The following is a 17605-nucleotide window of genomic DNA, read 5'->3' as shown; positions in this document are numbered from 1 at the left end:
CAGACTCCCACATGCGCCCGACCGGGATCCACCCGGCACGCCCACCAGGGGCGACGCTCTGCCCACCAGGGGGCGATGCTCTGCCCATCCTGGGGGTCGCCATATTGCGACCAGAGCCACTCTAGTGCCTGAGGCAGAGGCCACAGAGCCATCCCCAGCGCCCGGGCCATCTTTGCTCCAATGGAGCCTTGGCTGCGGGAGGGGAAGAGAGAGACAGAGAGGAAAGCACGGCGGAGGGGTGGAGAAGCAAATGGGCGCTTCTCCTGTGTGCCCTGGCCGGAATCGAACCCGGGTCCTCCGCACGCTAGGCCGACGCTCTACCGCTGAGCCAACCGGCCAGGGCCCGAGGAATATGAATTTTTAAGTTGGCATTTTTTAATATTTGTAATTGTTATTTTGTGTATCTTAATATAAATATAGCCATGCTCAATTTTTTGTGTCTTAATAAAGATACTTCTTTGCTTATTTGGTCATCAGATTCAGTTACAAAGAAGCCATGTTTGTTGAAATATAAAAAAAGGTAATTTTATTTCAAATACTCATTTGTCTCTTAACTGTAGCAATATGAGTTTCTTTTGAAATGTAATAATTTACAGCCTAATGATGTTTTGGTTAATATTTGACAGATGACATGTAAAATGGTGGTCCCATAACATTATAATGGAGTTGAATTTTATGTCAGAAATGGAAGGATATGTGAATCGGGAAGTTTTTGTTGTTTTCTTTCTCCAACAGGAGCCACATCTGTGGGGCTGGGCAGCAGAGCCCCCCTTACACACAGCCCCTCAATTCTGGGACCACAGGTCATCCTCAGTCCGTCAGCCTCTGACAGGTCAGCACAGAGCAGCCTCTCCCCACACTGCACGTTCGGAGAGCACTAGCGCCCTCCCAGACCTAGCTGATGGTCTTCAGAGAGCATTGCCATATATTCTTTCTTGAGGGCCTAAACCCCTGTACCAGGACCCAGGTCCACATGAGCTACCTCAGCAAGGGTTAGCTATGACTGCCACTTTAGTGCAAGCTTTCTGTAGTCACATGGAACCAGCTTGTTCCTCTACTTTGGAAATATTTTCAGGTCGTGATGATCTGTAGAACATAGCTAGGTTTTATTTCTAACATCAGTTCAATGCCAGAGAGAGCCCTTTGTGCCAGATGGCATCATTGGAACCAAACACAAATTTCCAAAGTCAAACTATTGAGCCCTCAGTTCTCCACCCTCTCCATGTTAAACACCCTCTTTTTAATGAATAACACACACTTCCTTAATCTGATCACTGCTCCAGCATGCAGCAGCCAAAACCACATCACTATGACTGTCCCCTCTGACCTTGTACCCTACAGTTAGTTCCCTGTCCTGGTGGGTGCTGCCTCCCCCAGGCAGTCTCTCCTAGATATTTCCAGTCAGTACAGCCCACATCCTGTTCATGGAGCAGCACGGACAGCTCCCATGTTCTACTTCTGACCCTGTCAGAGGCAGCAGGAGGGGACTTGTGGACCAGGATCCCAGACCTTCACATCACTCACCCCTCAATCACTGGCTCACTCAGAGCAACTTCCAGTCCTGCAGGCTCATTCAAGGTGACTGCCTTATAATATAGGTGTACCATTTTTCATCTTTTATCCCATATTTTTATAGCACAAGGTGCTTTTCTATGTTTATATACACAAATACCATAGTGTTGCAATCACCTACAGTATTCAGTCTGGTAACAGGCTGTGCAGGTTCATAGCCCAGGATCCAGTCAGCTACACCATCCAGTCCAGGTTGCAGTAGGCTGAACCATCCAGGTGTGTGTAAGTGCACACTGTGTGATATGCACACAATGATGAAATCGCAAAATAATGCTATTCTCAGAACACAACCCATTGTTAAGAGGCACGTGAATGTAGTGCAAAATGTTTGAATTTAAGCATATATGGGAACCTCACAGCTTGTCTCATAATAGAAGCTTAAGTATTATTCCTTGATCTAAACTGCATTGTTCAGAATGCTGTAGAAAATCTGATTGTGGATATACAAAAGAGCAACATTGTGACAAAGTTCTTTTTTTTAAATGCCCTTGGGAATAGACCTTTCTCTATTCAGCAGACAGTGCCAACAGACTGTCCAATGTTTTCCCTCTTCTTCCTCCTTCCTGAAATAACCCAGAGGTTCTGCAGGACAGTAAAGTGCCTACTTTAAAACCCTCCACCTTCCCCACTGCCGTACTGTGGCTGTATGGCCCAGTTCTGGTCAGTGAGCTCCAGCAGGTGGTCTGGGAGGGCTCTCCCCTACCTGAATTAAAAAGGCAAAACTTCAAGAGAATGCTATTTTTGGAATACTGTCCTTTGTTATTACCTCATCTTTCTACCTCTAAAGCTGTTTTATAATTTGTATCTGCAAGATTTTAATTTATGAACGTGACTGAGTAATGACACAGAGGGCAAGGCATTGAAGGAGGAATTTGTTAGTTATGTTTCCAGAGAGGGGAGCGCTGTGGTAACCTGGGGACACCTGGGGAGGCATCAGTTTTGGTCAGAAGGCTGATGACAGGATTAGAAAGAAAGGCTAGGTCAGAGTCTTTATTGGGCGTTTGTACAGGAAATGCAAGGCAGGCTGGGAAAAGCAGCTTAGGACCAGCTGTGAGAAGAGTGTTGGTGGGCTCTGGGATACAGGGGTGATCTCTTTAATTTGTGTATATAAACATAGAAAAGGTGCTATAAAAATATGGAATAAAAGATGAAAAATGGTACACCTATATTATAAGGTTGCCTAGTAACTGGCCCTGAGTGATTTAGGGCAGGGGGATATTAGCTTGGTGTGTGAGAGTTAGGTAAGAAAGTGGCTGTGACTACATATGAAAGATGTGTCCTAAGCCAAGGCTTTTAAGAATTGGCTAGCCCTGGGAGAGACAGTCTCTTCCTGGCCAGCAATCTTTTAAGATGTCAAAGTATCATAAAATACAGAAGATTTAAAATGTGATTAATACAAAGCATGACCGCAAGCTTGTAATCACAAGGACAGAAGCCGAAATCAGCAAATTGGAGCAGAATGATAACAGGAACTTGAGTCTTCAACGATATTGTTGAGCCCTGTGAGCTGACCCTCAGATTTCCTGTGATGTCCATCAAGTACACCCCTAAATTGCTGGGTCTTCAGAGGCTCAACACCAATTCCAGCAGAGCTGATTCACCAGCACTCATGTTTGGGCATTGTCATGTCCAGACGTGCTTTATGCCTGATGTAATCATCACGGTACTGCCATCAGGCTCAGTAGTCTGCAAGATGAGGAAATGGATGCCTTGAGATGTTAAGAACTTTGTCCTGTTATCTAAGTGTCAACGATGAGGTTTGAACTTGGCTCCGTCAGGTGCCCATCCTGTGCTCCATTCTCATAGTGCTGGTCCTGCAGGTGTCCTGACAGAAGCCTGTGCTATTGCCAAGGATATCTGACAGTGAGTCAGCGGCACCTTTATTTCACTCAGCCCTTCAGTGCCCTCCAGTAATACAGTCTCTGCTAATATCCACTTACAGAGTTGAGCCAGCACTTGCTGTATCATCAAAAAGGAAAAGAAAACCTTGGTGTGGGGTAATCAGTATTGCCTAGGAAAACAGGTGAAGGAAAATTTGCTTTCTTTTGAAATGAAAGTTCATAAATAATGGTATAAGAATAGCCATCAACCTCAGCTTTTAACCTACAGCCTTAATTATTAATTATTCTCTTTCTAACAATTGCCATTAATTGAGTCATCCTTACTAGGATCAGAAAAATGCAGGCAAAAGATAAATTACATAAATAAAGTTTCTTTCCAGAGAAAGTCATGCAGGATATTGAATAGATGCTGAGATGAGTCAGAGCAGAGGTGCCAGAGAATGGAAAATCCCATGGGAGAAAAATGCAGGTGACATCCAGCTCTTTTAAGGTTCAAAGGAGTATTTCACCTCTCTGGACCTTTGATATTATATATTTATTTGTAAATTGAGGATATAGATGTTCTGATATTCTCTTAGAATAAACTAACAACTCACCCATTGAGTCTCTTTTGCAAATGCAGGAAATACTGGGTCTCCTGAAATAAACTTTCTCTTTTTGGCCATTGATCCTATGCATTACCTGTTATTCCCCCTTTCTGTCAAATACACCCAGAGTCTCTCCACTTCTTTCTGTCTCTTTGGTCCTAACCCTAATCCAGTCTCGCCTGGACAACTGCATGGGGTTCCTGGGGGTCCTGGCTTCTATTCCTGCCCTGCCAAACCTATCTGGGGACTCAGACTGGATCTTGTCACTCTGCCATCTAAGACCTGCTCAGTCCATGCCTCCTTCCTTGACAAGTGAGTGAAGCCCAGCAGTGGGACCTCGCTGTGCCTGCTATAAGGCTTCTAGTGTATTTCCTCCCTTGTTTTCCCACTTTGCGGCCCTGTCTCTGTTTCGTTCCTTGACTGTGCCCTTGTGTTACTTCCCCCAGGGCCTCGTATCATCACCCTCTGACCCTTCTTTTACAGCTTGGTGGCCAGACTTTTGATAACCACTCTCTCAAAATGAGTGCTATCACAGGCCCCAACTTTAATTCCTTAAAAAAGGAAACAAAATGGGGTTTTTAAAAGCATAATAAAATACTTCCATATAGAAAAAACACATATGCAAAGGTGGGTAAAGTAGGTATACAGTTGTTTGTTTGGAAAAATAGTACAAAATTATTATGTAATAATGCAAGAATAAACTGTTTTGTGTACTTACACCTGTAAACCTACTTTTTGCCACCCCTTATGGCTTAAGGGTTTTAATGATATGAAGAATTCAGCCACATATGTTCCTAATTTGTTTGTCCATCACCACAGTATGATCTAAGCTTTATGAAGTCAGGGCTTGTCTGTTTCCTCATTATGGAATCTGTGGGGCATGGGAGGATGCCTGTCTCCTGCAAGAGGGTAGTACATTGCCCTGGCTAGATAGCTTGGTTGGTTAGAATATCATCCCAGATTGCAGAGGTTGTGGGTTCAATCCTCATCAGGGCACATGCAGGAATGGTTCGATGTTCTTGTCTTTTCCTTCCTCTCTCCCTTTCTTTTTCTCTAAAATCAGTAAAATAAACATTTTTTTAAAAAAGGAGGGTGGTACATGCTTACCTAATAAATGAATGCAGAGGAAGAAAATGTCCAATGTCCCCTAAGAAATTAAACCATACTTATAGAGTCCCCAACATGCTCATTGCTTAGACCAGAATGAAGAGCGAGAATAGAGAGAAAGAAAACACTTGAAATTCTGGGAAAGCCATCAGTGCCTATACAAATAACAGCAGATCCTTGAAGGGCCAACCGCTTGGGTGTTTTTACTGGTGACATTTCTAAGTAATGGGCAGTAGCGCCAGTTCTTGGGCCTTACATTGAATTATCAGCTAAGTCAGCTACATCATGGTGGAAACAGTGTATTGAATGAAGACCACCCCAAAAAAGAAATTATAAATTATTGAAATGAAAAGTTATTAAAAAGCAAAATTTTGCCTTTTAAAAAACATGATCACTATTCCCTTGAAGCCACTATTTAGTTCGTGTTAGTAACAGCTATTCCAACACAGTGAGTGTGGAAAATGTCCCATGAAAGAATTAAGTCACTGCACTAGCTGTCTCCCTCCGTGCGTTGCAGACACTACTCCATCTTCAAGTAAATTGTCACAGTGACTCTGGAATGGTACCCCATGTGAATGGATTAAAATGCTGACGGGAAAATGAAAACTAGATGAGAAAAACATCTCATCTGTCAGTTACACGATGTAGCCTTGAGCTTAGATTACAGTGACTCGAAGCTTTTTGTTTCCTGCCAATTGAGATTTGACGGCTGTTTATAAAATATTTACATTCTTATTTCAGTGACATTGACAGCACTTTTGGGTATTTGGAAGATGATAATTATATGTTAAGAGAATTGTGAAAGAAAAAATTTGAAGCTGATCTTTTGAGGGAAAAATCTGGTTTTAAAATTGTACAATGAGTCTACGGCCATACCACCCTGAACGCGCCCGATCTCGTCTAAAATTGTACAATGAAAGGAAACATACTTTATTAAAGGGTATACTTCATTTAAAAAAATTATTTAGAAAATTAAATTTAATGGGGTAACATTGGTCAATAAGAGTATATAGGTTTCAAGGTAAATGTTTCTATAGCATTTGAACTATTGATTATGTTGTGTACCCATCACCCAAAGTCAAATCATTTTCCGTCACCATATATTTGTCCCTCTTTACTCCCTTAAAGTCAGAAATAACAGACCCAGAGCCATGTTGTTTGTGGAGGACTGTCCCTCTACCTGCTCTGCCAACTCAGCTGTCTAGCTCGACACATGCTACTCCCCTTTCTCCATTCACTGTGCAATGTAATATGTGAATGGTATGGGGATTAATTAGAATTTGGGGGAATCTATATGGAATTTTGTGAAAAAAAATCAGTATGTTATCTTAGTATCACAAGTGTTGAAAAGACTATTAACTATTAAATTTATATAACATTTACAAATAAAATATTTTCAAATATCTTAACAAGAAGTATAAATTCACATATAATTTTATTCTTAAAGATTGACTATTGTGTTAGAAATAGTGACCTATAATTTTTGATCAGTGGTGTCTCCTAACAGTCACTCTTGTGTGATGCTTTGTAAGAACAAATAGATAATAGAACATTTATAGTCATTCAGAAGTTTCCCTCAATTGAAATTATATTTCAAGAATCTAACAGCTATGTTTTTTTGACTGACAAATGCCATGTAGAAATTTCTTAGGATTAGGTAAATGATTTTGGAATCTAACCTAACTTTTCAGTATCATTTATTTTAATAATTTGTGGAAAGCAAGTATTCTTTTATATCTGTCACCCTGCATATAGTCTGGACACCGCTGAAAGGGCTTATCAATTACAGATGGGCAAAGGTGGGCTGGATTTTACCTATGAAACCAGGAGCAAAAGCATAATTGGAGGTCCTGGGCCACCCGTGGCTCTTCCTGCTCCTCCACTGGACTCACACTTGGAGTGTGCATGTGCACAATCAACCTGACTGCTCAATACACCTCCTGCCCACTGTGTCATAGCAGTCCTTTGGCCACCCAGCGGGGCCCTGGTGCACCTGAGTTGTGTCTGGTGAAGGAACCACCAGAATTGAGTGGACTCAGGCCTTTGAGCAGTGAGTTCTGGGGACCTGAATGTGTGAAGCCTGGTCTACAAAGAATCTGTCTCATCATGGGATTTTCCCTGCAGAGGGTCATGGCCAGAGCAATGCCGTATGGGGCCTCTGACATAATAATTCTCAAACAGGAATGTGTGGGCGTCACCAGTTAGAGTGCAGAATCTGTTTCAGCAGGGCAGGGGCGCAGGTCTGATGTGTTCCCAGGGAGGCTGGTGCTGACACCGGCCACTCTGAAGAACAAGGCTGTGATATAATGGCCCCATCGCCTGGGTCTCAGGGCAGTACTAGATAGAAGTATCTGCTCTGGGAAGATGGAGAAGGGGGCCTGCTGTAGAGAGCCATTCTCACCCACGGAAACCTCCAGACTTCACCCTTAAAACCCCATTCCTCCCAATTCTACACTGCGCCCCTTGGCAACCTGGATATCCTGTTCTTCCATCTGCCCATAGCCGCTTGTCCACAACACGTATTGGACACTGACCCTGATGTCAGGTGGCAGAACGACCTCAGCTGTGCTCAGAGCATCGTGGAGGAACATCAGTCGCTATCATACTTGTGAAGCCTGGAGCTCAGCACCAGATGAGGCTCAGTCGCACCTGCCTATGAGGACCAGGGCCCCACACAGGCCTGCTAGCCACACAGGGTCTCAGGTCATTGGTGTGTGTGTTGTACACCAGGGCTATGCAGCCCACTAGGTTGGAAGCCCTACAGTTAGTTCCAAAAAGTCTCAAGAGGTAGAAGTGGTACATCTAACCATTTTCTAGCAAGACTATAATGCAGTAAATAGGAATAGAGTGAAAGACTAAAAAGTGTTCATAAATGACCCAAATGAATGCAATGCATTAAAAAATATGCTTACATTTTTAGAGGAACATATGAACTAAAAGAAAAATAAAACCAAATAAGGAACAAAATAAAAAAGGAAATTATAGACAATATTTTTAAATAAAAAGAATATTTGGGAAACAAATATTTGTATTATGATATATATGAAAGAAATAAAATGAAAAAAAAAACACTCCACATAAATTAACTGAATCATCAAAATATGAAACAAACATACAAATAGTATCAGAATATGGACATCAAAAATAGAAGAAATTTTATGAGACAACTGGAAAAACATAATGAAACAGCAGCTATAAAAAACTACAGTAATCAAGTGAAGTTATAGAAGTGGTTCATTTAATAAAAACCTACATTTGGAGTCAGTAGGTTGTACTGTTTAACTGAAAAAGGATTTTAGACACAGCTTCATCCCAGGGAAAAATTAAATCACATTCCAAGAGAAATGAGAGAGCTGATAGGCATGCAGTGAAGAGACGGTAGACAGGAAAGTGAAAATGAGAGGCAGACCCCGCGCACAAGCAGCGTGCGGCAGGCGGGGAACGTGAGAAACACATTTGAAACACACATAAGAACGCCTTGAAAGAAATCCCATGATGTGATCAAAGGTAAGGGCTGTGGAAGTGCAATGTTTATATCATAGGAAAGAGCAGAAATGTCATTTACAGTTTCCTGTTTTTCTGAAACTGTGAACTATGTAATTTTCCTTTCAGCAAAATAGTATTCAGTTCCTGTTGTATGTTCCTGAGACAGTTTCAACAATCTGTCGCAATGCTTTCATGTGTGGTTTCTATCCTTGAAGATCTTGCAATCCAGTTTTGATGACAAGCTACACAGAGATTTTTTTAATGTCATACCTGTTAAATGTGAGACCGAATATAAGTAATATAACCGGGCAGTTTAAGTACCATACAGATTGTGACCATGTTGTAGTCATGGGCTGTATCTTCAGCATGCTTATATCCTTGATGTAATAACATTACAAGGTAGAATAAAAGAGAAATTTTTCATATGGCCAAGGACACAGAGCTTCTCTCTGTGAGAAAGGGAAGGGTATATGTGGGCAGAGAGAAACCAGAAGGCATTGCAAGGGGTCATGGTTCAGAATAGAAGGCAGGTGACAGCATTGGAACCCTGGGGTGTGAGTGGGTGGCTGTGGGCTCCAGGAATGGGAATGGTGGGCAAGACCCGAACAAGAAGGACTTTGTATTTTTCAAGGACCTTAAATTTTGTCTTTAAAATGACAGCCTGACTTGTGGTAGCACAGTGGATACAGCCTCAACCTGGAACACTGAGGTCCCCAGTTGGAAACCCCCACAATTTCCAGCTTGAGCATGGGATCATCAACATAATCCCAAGGTCTCTGGCTTAAACCCAAGGTCACTGGCTTGAGCAAGGGCTAACTGGCTCAGCTGAAGCCCCCTGCTCAAGTCACATATGAAAAGCTATCAATGAACAACTAAAGCGATGCACCTATAAGCTGATGCTTCTTATCTCTCTCCTCTCTCTCTCCCTTCCTGTCTGAAGGAAGGAAGGAAAGAAGGAAGGAAGGAAGGAGGGAGGGAGGGAGGGAGGAAGGGGGGATGGAGGGGGGAGAGAAGAAGGGAGGAATGGAAGGAAGGGAGGGAGGGAAGAATGGGAGGGAGGGAGGAATGGAGGATGGAGGGAGGAATGGAAGGGAGGGAGGAAGGGAGGGAGGGAGGGAGAATATCAGAACACCATTGAAAGGGTAGAAGTAGGAAAATATCATAATAGCATGAGGAAAATTTATGAGGCAGCATCACGTGAAAATGGATTGAAGCAGGAGAATACATAGATCACTTTAATGAGGAAGAGGAGGTTGAAGACGTAGGAGGAGGCTGCCAGCAGGAGCCCCAGAGACTGCTCCCTGCCTCAGGTGTGTGTTTGCTGACTCCTGTGTCTTCACACTTTTTAGTTATTTTGATGATTTGCCTTTTGTATATGAATATGAAATGGTTTCAAGTCATAAAAGAATACTCAACACCTGGGGTCAGGTTCTCTTATAATTTCTGGCTTGCCCCCATCTATCTTTCTCCCACCAGCCAGGGCCCTGTTCCTCCTGTTCCACCCACATGATTTGGCCTTGGATTCCACCTCTCACTAGAACTGCAGTTGCCAAAATGAGCAAGGACCTTCTAGTTGATAAACAACAATTTTTGATCCTTAACTTTCTTGACTTTTCTACAAATTTGGTTACCAATGACCTTTTTGAAATTCTCTTTCCTTTGATTCCAAGGAACCTCCCTCTGCTTGAACCTCTTCCTACCACTTTCCCCTCATCATTGTCTATTTCTCCCTCCTTTCAACCCCCCCACCTCTGTCTCTTCCTTTCTTTCTCTTTTCTTCTTCTGTCTACTGCTTATAAGCAAATCCCCTACCTTGCTGCCAAAAAATCTGGGTTTAGAATTCTTCTCTTCTTCATTCACTTAATTTCCAGGCTTAAACTATGACCTACAGATAGATCTCTTCCTGCAGCCTAGACAGTCCTTCATCCATAGCTGCATATCTAACTAGACAGTTCCACATGGTTTTGGCCATGTCCCCTCCAATCACAATGATGGAGTTGGGCTCCTCTGCTCGTCTCCCCACACTTCTCTGTACCTCTATCCTAACCTGTGTGAATTAACCCCAGAAACTTGACACACCCCGTTATCTTGCTGAAATGAAACTCTAATCATTATTCAAATTGAGCCACATCCTAGTGTGTAACTTTCAGCATTACTTAACTTCTGAGCCTTTAAGTTTTCTTATCTATAACATGAAAAGAACAGCAGCACCTGCTCACAGGAGTGTTCTAAAGATAATAAATGGCACATTGTAAGCCTTCAATACACATTAACCATGGCATTGTTTGAAATAAGCAGACTCCCAATTGACTTACAAAGAAGAAAAAAACCAACCTAGGTTTTTAGCATGTGATTTGGTTTTGGTCTGATGATCAAACTGCATTCCTCACATTTTCTACTTCCACCTTTCTCTCTAAAATGCTGGAAGAGTTCAGGCTTTGACCCAGCATCCCAGGGGCATTGGTCCCTTTTCTTGCTACAAGATCATGAGTTAGGTGCAAGAATGTCCTCTTACCATCAAGTGTATGTGGGACAGCTTTTCTTGCCCTTTTATCCCCAAATCGACACGAGATTCCTTCCATGTGCTTCTTGACAGCCATCATCTCGGAGACTCTGTTGGCTCTTTCCCTGCATCTCTGGGCTGTCAGCTCTATGAGGGAGAGGTGGCTGTGTGTCTGTACCTTGGATGGCTGGAGAGGCATCACTGTGGGGCATGGGCAACAGCAGAATGTCTGCTGTCCGTGTAGACATGGCCCTGAAGAGCGGGGAGCCAGCCCTCTGCCCTCTCCCATTTGAGTCTGAGACAGCTGAGAAAAGGAAAGCTTGAAGAGGAGAAAGCAAAGGGAACATGGTGATGTCACAGAAAAGCTCAAAGGTGAGAGGAGAAAAATGGAAGCCATTTGGTAGAGGGTTCACCAGGGATGAGAGAGTCCACAGGCACAGAGCTGACCTGTGGTATAGGTGTGTCTGCATGAAATATTCTGGAAGGAGAGTCAAAAGAAGAGAGGCTTCAGTCTCAAGAATGAGGAAAGGGCAAGACTGATTCAGAAATCCATATTTGGGAATTTGAGACATAACATAAACATATGCAAACAGTTTTAATGAGTCACAGAATTTTCACTATGGTATGTGTGTGTGTGTGTGTTCATGTGTGGTAGTGGCATTTATAATAGTATATATACTTTTTTATATTTTTTTATTATAAGAGTAGTACAGTGTATATTATAGAACTACTGGCAGTGGGAAAAATATGTCTGCTATGAAACGAGGTTGAAAACAGAATTGGAAGCAACAAGTGGTGACAGGTGGTAGGAACACCTTCATAGGTGAGCTTGGTCTTATAAGGAGGGAGCAGAGATGTGTATGGTAGTGGACCAGGTCCATGCAGAGGTGGTTGGACCTGGGACCAAGTGGGAGCTTTTCAAGCTAAGAGATATTAAAGACTTTCTGTGAAATGATTGGTATGTGTGAGCATGTATGTATGCATGCTCACACTGACAGTGGGTGAGGAGAAGGACCCTTGAATGGGTGAGAAGGAGAAAGGGGCAGGCTGGCCTGGGGTGGGAAGGCCAAGTCCAAGGGGCACAGGTGCAGTACTGGGTGCATGATGATGGTCAAGTCAGAAAAGGAAACAGGCCCTGGCCAGTTGGCTCAGTGGATAGAGTGTTGGCCCAGCGTGCAGACATCCTGGGTTTGTTCCCTGGTCAGGGTGACCATCTGCTTCTCCTCCTCTTCCTCTCCCCCTTCTTTCCCTCTTTCCCTTCCATAGCCAATGGCTCAATTGGTTCTAGTGCCAGCCCTGGGCACTGAGATTAACTCAGTTGGTCTAAGCATCAGCCCCAGACAGTGATTGCCAGGTGGATCCTGGTCAGGGTGCATGCGGGAGTCTGTCTCTCTTATCTCCCTACCTCTCACTTAAAAAAAAAAAAAAAAAACAAGAAAGAAAGAAAAGGAAAGGAAACAGTTCTCACATAACTGCCACTTGATTTCTTCGCCCACCACCGCTGAGAGACTTGAAGGCTGGGCCCTCTGCTCTCTTGAGTTCAAATAAGGTACAGATTTAAACTTGTCCTTTGGATTTAGAAGGTGGGCTCTGAAGAAAGCCAGCCCTGTACACAGTGACTGATCTCTGTGCCCTTTGTCTCTCCCCTTCCTTCCACTGGGGTCCTGGCAGGTTAGCTGGTGTGGTGAGAGCCTAGCTTTGTATGGAACTCCTGTGCTGGGACCCCGGCCTCCTTTCTGGCTGGTTGTGTCAACCAGGACAGGCACGTGACCCTGCCAGCCTTGGTGCTTTTCAGGTGGCATGGAGGTTAGAGATGACCCTGCTCAAAGGCAGGCAAGCAGCAGGCATGTCACTGGAAAGTCCCTGGCCTTCATCTCCTGCTGGTCAGTGGTGGTGGGGGGGGTGCCTACTCACTCTCCAGCCTTCCTTCCCATCCACCACCCATGATGCTGTGACAGTAAAGGAAATTGAACACGAAGGTCCCAGCAACTGTGTGAAAGGAAAGAAAAAGTGTGAGTGCATCTTGGAGCTGCTTCCCTGGGCAGCGAGACTGAGAGACAGAAAGTGATTTGAATGCCAAGTTTTAAAAGCTTAATTTGTAATGGAGTTGAAGTCTGTGAAAGCCTGCACTTGTGGCTGCATACAGCCTAGCCTGCCTTTGGAGCTGATAGATCTAAAAACATTGATTCATCTTCACGTCACTAAAGGTGAGGGGTGGTTTTGTGTTTCCATGGGCATACTTATAGAGCAAATATCTGTAGAGGCTAACTAAATGCAATGAGATTTTTATATTGGGAAGTGACAACAATTACCACGCTATACTTGAGCAGCTGAACAAGAATGCAAAACAGTTAAAACTAAGTAAACTAAATTCGTTTAATGAAAATACTGGGCTTTGTAGTATCATGCATATAGTGTATTAAGACTATATTATGTGTTGTGATTTCCAAATTGAATAAAAGTATCACGGGTACCCCTGGCACTATTCCGTCTGTTGTGGCAGTCGCGCACGTCACCCTGTGACGGGTGAGTCAGGGAATGAGCCACATGTGCGACTCATTGGACTCAGGCAGGGATCTCCATTTTGGAAGTCAATAACAACACATTATACTAGTTTCTTTGCAAACAAATGTAACATAAAATAATGCTTAGTGATGGAAACTGAAGTAAACAGGAGTTCTGTATGAGTTGGTGTGTCAAATCAAAGCACAAAGGCAGGACATTGTTATCGATACGTAATGTTAATGCAGAAAGTGGTATTTCTGGAATGAGGGAGGAGGTCAGGGTACAAAATTGTACTATTATGTACTGCCTGAAATAATATTGTATGTGCTTCAAAATGAAAATATTCTTATAAGACAAGGAAGGTGGAGGGACATAGCACAGGGAACAGAGAGGGGTGTTTGAGAGGCTGGAAGAATCATCTTGGCTAAGACAGAGGCCCTGCCCCAAATTGGCCCCCAGAATTGGAACAGCAGTCACTTGAGTAACTACCTCTGGTACTTTCTGAGGACAATGTAGAGACTCTGGTACTTACATGTGTGCTCCATGGGCCAGCAGCATCAACATCACCTGGGAACTTGTTGCCAGTGCACAGTCTCAGACCCCGGTGAGCCCCAGTGTGTCAGAAGCCAGCTGACAAGTTCTCTAGGTGATTCCCATTGAACCATAAATTAAAATGTGCCAAGTATGGGCACAGAGATTGGAAAGGTGTGTTTTGATGCAAAGTGATCTGGATTGAAGCTAATGTTCAATCCAGGTGAGGAAGCTAATGTTCTGATCTTGTCTCATCACCTGTGCCCTGCAGTTGTAGGGCCTCAGAGTACTGTGTGTGAGGTAGACAACATAGCTGCATGGGAGGCATTTGTACAGAGCCTGCCCTTCAGCAAGCATAAGCCTTTGCTATTTCTATTGTGTCCCTCCTGCTGATCAAGGAGAAAGTAAGTAGTGAGAAAGAAGCGTTCTCACTGTGACCTTTCTCTCCACTGTTCCAATCCTATACTTGGCATGGGCTTGCAAAAAGACCTGATAACCTTTCTGAGTGGCAGAAGAAGATTTTCTGCCATTAAAACATTCTACATACATTGTTCTGGACAAGTCATTTAACCTCTTTGAGTCTCATTTTCCTCCTGTGCACCAGTCATGGTCACATTCACCTGCCTTAGAGCTGGGACAGTCAGATAAGTGGTTTATAAGACATTTTGTCCATTGTAAGGGCTATTACAGTTCACAATTGGAAAGGCTAGGTAACTAAGATCCTGAATTACATAACTTACAATAATATGTGACACCAAGGACAGATATGGCCATCTCCTGTGACAGGAGGAGGACAGGGGACTCGCTTACAGATGGAGATGTGGCCAAAAATCCGTCTGTCTTCAGGGACAGAAGCCTCTGTATGTAGATTCCAGAACATGTCTTTTGATGGAAGGATCTAGACGTATTAGGGATTCTTAAACATATGCTCGTTACCTAACATCACAGCTAAAAATGAGACACATGTACTTGGAGCAAGACAAAGTTAATAAAGTAAGCGAGGAGGCAAGTTTCTCTGGAGTATCCGAGTAAGGAGTAGGGTAGCACCAGGCCATCCATGAGAGAAGGCTTCCGTGGTTGGCCTGGGTGTATAGAGTCTGAACAGGGACCTGCAGTCTTCTTGGAGGAAATATCATGAGGAGACACAGAGAAGGAAAGCTTGAAGCACGAGAAGGAAGGGTAGAGAATCCACTCTGGAAGCTGCAGATCTCACAGGCTTGCCGGAAGAATGGGGTGTAAGGGTTGGTGGGGTTCAGATTTGGTAGGACCTTGACTGTTAACTTTCTGTTTCCCTTTGATGGGCAGGCATAGATAGCTTTTGAGTTTGAACTGACATGATCAGGGAAGTGTTTCATAACATGTATCTGTCATCCATGTGGGAGTTGGTTTAAATCAGGAGTAAATAGGGAGACTAAATCAAAGGGGACTTTTAGTGGCCCAGAAAAAGGAATGAGGCTACAGCTTGATTTGTAACCCTGGGAATGGATAGGAAAGGACAGTTTGGAACAAATGCCTTTCTAATAGGTTCTGCTTGACTCTTTCATATCAGCAGGAAGCCTTTATATTAGAGGAAAATTAAAATAATTCATTTTGTACTGGGCATTGCTCTTGCTAAGTTCCGTCTCTTAATATATTTTTTAGAGATAGTTGGAGTAGAAGTAACATACTGGTTACTTGTTCTATTTTTATGCCCCTGTTTGTGGAAACAGAAAAAGGAAGAATTCTATTCATGTGTCATACTCTGAAAGTTATGGTAGTTTGCTAATTATAAGTTTTATTGTCTTGATCTCAAAAGGCATTCAAGAGCTGAACCAAGTATAGTAAGGTCTCCCAGACCCCAGTGATTACACAGCTGCAAACTTTGTAGTTCAGATGTCTGCCTGGCTTAGTGTTTTTGCTCACCAACAGGCCAAGAAAAGTCAAACTTTCCTGATTCTTACAAAAATATGCAAGATCTAACAATAGAGCTCAGGACTGCATCAGAAACTACAGCCCCTCTTTGACCTCCTGGACTATTGGCTGAGATTGGTTTTTCCATCTGTTGAAAGGAGGTAATCATACTTTTACCTATCCCTGCCTCTCTAGTCAAAGCTCTCTGAGCTCTTTGGTTTTGAGATATTTTTGTAGAGTCCAAAATTTCACATATGTCCTATGTCTTCACACATGTGGTAGAATTTTTTGCCCTGTGGATTAGTTACCTTCATCTTACTTGTCCCCAAACCTCAGTGCTTCCTGACTTTCTAAAGTTAGTTCATTAACCTATACAAAGTTAGACATGATACTAGAGTGTTCTTGAAGTAGCTTCTGTGTAGCAGCTTTTATAAAGGCTTTCCAAAGAATATAAAATGAAAAAATTCACCTGATGTCATCCCTTTTACCATAAAACCAAATTAAGAAAATTCAAAGAAAAAGAACTGACAAAAATGTTGATGTTGGGATTATAAGTGACTGTTAAAATGTTTTTATTTTGTCTTGTTTTCCAACTCCCCATAATGAACAAATATTACGTGCATGAGCTAAAAAAGAAATTGTGACTAAATCAATTTTTACATTAAAATTGCATTTTAATTAATAATACTTTACTTTTATGTTTTCTTTTTAAAAGACATAGCCTTTGAAATATTTTGATGATTGTACACAATTATTTTTATAGTTATTTGTATAGAAGAGTTATTTTCTTCTATAGCAATAGTTCTCAAATTTTAGGATTTTAAAGTAGGTTAGGAGATTGGTAAAGAAATATGAAGTTTCGTTTTGAAAATGTGGATCATTTAAAAAATGTAAGTAATATTTGCTGTTAATATTTTTAAGAAGAAGAAAGGATATTCTAATTTTATACTAGCATAAAGGAGTTAGTCTTAAAACAAAAAATTACTTAAAATAAAACAAGTGTCCATCAGTGGACGAGTGGATTAAAAAGCTATGGTACATATATACAATGGAATACTATGGGGCCATGCAAAAGAAAGAAATTTTACCTTTTGCAACAACATGGATGGATCTGGAAACTATTATGTTGAGTGAAATAAGCCAGGCAGAAAAAGAAAAATATCATATGACCTCACTCATTTGAGGAATCCAGTGAACAATATGAACTGAGGAATGGAGACAGAGGAGGGATCAAAGGGACCAGAGGAAAAGAGGACAGAGGGAAAGGGGATGATAGGATGGGATAATCCTGAAGGGAAGGGGGGAGGGTGCTATGGGGAGGGGGACAAGGGACATGTTGAGGGGAATATGGGGGGGATGCATTCTGGGTGACACTAGAATCTATGTAAACACAATAAATTAAAATTAAAAAAATAAAATAATGACTTCAGCCTGGCTTGTGGTGGCGCAGTGGATAAAGCATTGACCTGGAATGCTGAGGTTGCCGGTTCAAAACACTGGGCTTACCCGGTCAAGGCACATGTAGGAAGTAATTATGAGTTATTGCTTTCTGTTCCTCTCCCCCACCTCTCTCTCTTTCTCTC

At 42.5% G+C, this 17605-nt stretch overlaps 1 protein-coding gene across 6 annotated transcripts in view; it reads left to right on the top strand.

Moving 5' to 3' along the window:
- The window catches only part of CHRM3 (cholinergic receptor muscarinic 3), a 597168-nt gene that overhangs the window by 237440 nt on the left and 342123 nt on the right, over nt 1-17605 (top strand). The window lies entirely within an intron of this gene.

The sequence above is a fragment of the Saccopteryx leptura genome, chromosome 1 (assembly GCF_036850995.1).
Source record: "Saccopteryx leptura isolate mSacLep1 chromosome 1, mSacLep1_pri_phased_curated, whole genome shotgun sequence".
Lineage (NCBI taxonomy): Eukaryota > Metazoa > Chordata > Mammalia > Chiroptera > Emballonuridae > Saccopteryx > Saccopteryx leptura.
This window is presented reverse-complemented; position numbering and strand designations above follow the sequence as displayed.